This window comes from Marmota flaviventris, chromosome 17 (genome assembly GCF_047511675.1).
Source record: "Marmota flaviventris isolate mMarFla1 chromosome 17, mMarFla1.hap1, whole genome shotgun sequence".
Classification (NCBI taxonomy): domain Eukaryota; kingdom Metazoa; phylum Chordata; class Mammalia; order Rodentia; family Sciuridae; genus Marmota; species Marmota flaviventris.
In genome coordinates this window covers 56,662,901-56,667,189 of record NC_092514.1, presented here as the reverse complement: position 1 = coordinate 56,667,189, position 4,289 = coordinate 56,662,901, and positions in this window count along the sequence as shown.

Sequence of the window (4,289 nt, the reverse complement as noted above, 5' to 3'; positions counted from 1 at the left end):
TGACCACAGTGCTGCCTCTGGTCTACAGCATGCCAGAATAGTGAGAGTGGCAGCGTCCTTTATCCTGTGAAGAGCCCCGACCTCCACCCCACCCTCTCTTCGGGCTTTGCAACCGTGTGTCAGGCAGTCTTCCAGGGAATGCCATGTCTTTTTTTTTCCCATTTGAGATTGGAAATTTGTAATGCCAGCAGCTTTTCCAATCAATGTTGACTCTTTTCTCTGGTCAATGTCGTGACCTCACAAGCTACTGGGTTAATCTCAAGCTGTGTTAGGTGTGGGTCAGACATTCTTTAGCTCCACCCATGGACTCTAGCCCATCTCCACTCCCACTGACAACTGGATTCAGTGTCAGGAGTGCAGTCAACAGTGGAAAAGATCACATTCTAGGAATACAGTCCTTAGGCCTAAAGAATTCAAGAGAAGACATATTTGGATGATACATTGCTGTACATCTACAGTATACAACAACACAGGTACACTTACAATGAGTTGTTATTCATGGTTTCCTTCATACTCTAAACAAATCTTGCCATTTAGTGTCATCATTGATGAGGCATGGTAACAAACTTAGAGTCACTGAAAGCCAGTATCCATGGGCAGAATGAAGGATGATGAAACATCATGAGTCTCAATGAAATAAGCACTAAATAGATGACAAGAGGAAATGGAGGGACAAGAAGAGCTATACAGACAAAATGAGCAGGTTCTGAAGAGCCACGGCACTGTGAATAAAAACAGCATTGTTCGCTTTTTCTTATAGTAGCCAGAACCCAGCCAGCAAGAGCATGCTTGACAATGAATGTGAAGAGAGAGTTCCTGAACCCACACAGGGAGCCAGGGTTCATGAACATTGTAAAGGGATCTTCACATGCACTTATTGGACAATAAACAAATATGGAAGTACCTCTCCTCTGTCAAGTATTCTCAATTTTCATTGATAAATCACTGTTCTTATAGGAGTCCATGAATTTTGTAACACAGTTTTAAATCAAATTGCTTATATAGACAGGGTCCATTAACATTTTGTCTGGGGCTTGACAAACCCTAACAATCCTGCTAAGATAGATAGATAGACAGACAGACAGACATTTCCCAGAGGATCCTTTACCAATGAAGTACTAACAAATAATCCTTCAGTCAATCTCCCTCCTCCTGCCCATTAGACTGCAGATGGAGTGATCCGTGTAAAATGCAAATTTGCTCAAGTGACTCTCAAGGTTGAAATCCTCCAAAGGCTCCTTGCCACCTACAAAATGAAGTCCAAGCTCCTTAGACTGACTTGATCACAGTCTATCTTTCTGGTCTCATCCTTTGCCATTTTGTGCATTATATTAGTAATATAAAAAAAACTACTTACCTGTAGTTTCTCTGTGCACCATGATCTCCTCACTGGGTTTATCTTTCAAGACTCAGTTCAGGTATCACTTCATCTTTCAAGTCCTCTGAATCCCCAAGCTATGCTAAGTATCCCCTCTCAATCACCCCATAGTTCCCAATTACCCTTGATTCACACTCACCACAGAGCATTCTAATTATCTGTATAGAAATTTCCCTTCCATGATTCCTCAGAAAACTTGGAATGGAACCACCATTTGATCCAGTTATCCTACTCCTCAGTATATACTCAATAAAATCAGCATACTACAGTGATGCAGCCACATCAATGTTTACAACAGTTAATTCACAATAGCTAAGCTATGGAACCAACCTAGGTGCCCTTCAACAGATGAATGGATAAAGAAAATGTGGCATATATACACAATGGAATATTACTCAGCCATAAAACAGAGTCTTTTTATGACTTTTGTCCGTAAATGGATGGATCTGGAGATTATCATGCTAAGTGAAATAAGCCACCCCCCCCCAAAAAAAAAACAAAGGCCAAATGTTCTCTTTGATATGTGGATGCTAACACACAATAAGATGGGAAGAGAAGAATTTAGAAGTTCAGTGGAATGGATACAAGGGAATAAAGGAAAGGGGGATGGGAATAAGAAAGACAGTAGAATGAGTAGGACATAATTTTCCTATGTTCATATATGAATACATGACCAATGAAACACCACATCATGTGCAACCACAAGAATGGGATCCTAATTAGAATAAGTTATACTCCATATATGTATGATATGTCAAAATACACTCTACTGGCCTATATAACTAAAAAGAACAAAGAAAAAAATAAGAAAGTAATTTCCCTTCCAGTATATTAAACTTTTGCAGAAAGATAGTATCTCATGTATCTTTGTGTCCCAGCCCTTGCATTATGCCTGACACATAGTATGAGCTCAATTAATATATAATATAGGATGATTTATGGGAAAACATCACTAGACTAAGGCAGGTGGGCTCTGGTGAGCCTCAAAAACAGTTCTGGGAGAATAAAGGAGAGGTTGGAGGGCAAGTAATTATAGAGAATGTCAGCATAATAAATCAACTGTCCCAGTGGTTTACCATAAAAGAAAAATAAGAAATGAGAAACAAGAATGCAAGATGGAGGGATGGAGTTTCCTTCTATTTCTATTTGCATATGCATATGCAAAAGCCTGGGAAGCCATAAGGAGGCTTCTGTTCTTCAATTTTCTTATCTGCCTTATCCACCTCACAGGGATGCTGCGGAGCCCAAAGGAAATAAGAAATGGGCATAAAATTACTTTGAGAGCTCGGCATAGTGGTACATGCCTGTAATTTCAGCTACTTGGGAGGCTAAGGCATGAGGATGGCAAATTCAAGGCAAGCCCTGGCAATTAGCATGACCCTGTCTTAAAAAAAAAAAAAAATTAGGTGTGAGGGGCAGGGGATGTAGTTCAATGGTAGAGTGCTTGCCTGGCATGCCAGGAGCCCTGTGTTCAATCCCCAGCACTACAAAAATAAATAAAACAAGTCTTTGAGAAATTTAAAAACTTCTATCTAACCTCTGATAGTTTCCAGCTATCTATAGTACCAAAATCTACAAATGAAAATCTGAGCCTTACATTTGTGTTCCCCGTGATCTAGCTCTGAACTTCCTTCTAATACTATTCTTGCTCCAAGCCCCATGAGCCCAGCCACAGGAGGTCCAAATTCTTTCCTCATATGCCTTTACTCAAGTTACTCCTTCACTCTTAAATGCCCTCCCTTTCATCTCTACCAAGGCAATACAAGAAACAGTGGTTAGTATAGGCAAGACACTGTTGATTCTTGAAGGTCTATTCATATGGCAATTAGTCTATGATCCATGAACTTTTCTTGCTCTTCCCCATGGAAATGGTACTTCAGTCAATAGTTGCATATATTCTACTTGATAATTGATCTGGAGTATATGTCTAGCCCTCTAAATGGACTTATGAGAGGTATGAGACAGTTGAGGACTGCTGCTTTGTGTTCTTATCCCCAATATCTGTGCATGGTACACAGTAGATGCTCAGTGAATACAAGTGGAGAAGTTAATGTTAAGCAAATAAACAACAAGGGTGGACAGTCTCTTGGGACACAAAACTGGGAGGGATCCAGGATATGGGAGAATAGAAACATCAACTTGTCAAAGGGAGAGGAACATCTCCTCCTTTGGGAGGATCTGCAGATAAAGCCTGGGAGGATGAAAACGCTGTGGGTCTACGTGGAAAGACAGAAATTGTACAAGCCCATCCAAGTCTCAACTCCAATGCCAACCTCTTCAAGTCTCCTGAATCTCCCACCGAACACAACCCTAGCTCAGCCAATTTTCTTGGGCTTTCTCCGGATTTTCTACCTTTTAGAATGTTTATTCGTATACATATCTTATCTCCTTTCCTAGACGGCGACCTCTTTGAGGGCCGGAGGAACTCGGATTTTCCCCGTTACCACCCATGACACCAGATAATGCGGGTTTATTGGTTGGATAAATGGGAAGGGGAGGAGGGAGATGGGCGTGCGACTGAGCGGACAAATTCAATACAGGGGAAGAATGAGCCAGAGAACCCGGTGAAGATCCGCAATCGCAGGGTCAGAGAAGACAATCCGAAAACCGCAGTCAAGAGCCGCGTCTGCAGCCTTGCTTTGAGGACCTCACTCCAGGACCTCACTCCGCGGCTGTCCTTTCCAAAACCTGACTCAATCCTGCAGCTGGACCTCGGCAAAAACCTTCACCCCCTCGGCCCCGACGTGAGGCCGAGCCTGTAGCTACATGTGTTCTTTCCTCCCTTGCGGTTGTTTCTCGTTCTCCTCCATCCCACAACCTCAGTCAGTGAGGCGCGATCAAGGGCGCCCTAACCAGAGGGGAGAGGCGGGGTGGGTCCTGCGACCGGAAACAGGAAGCCGGAAGCCGGAAG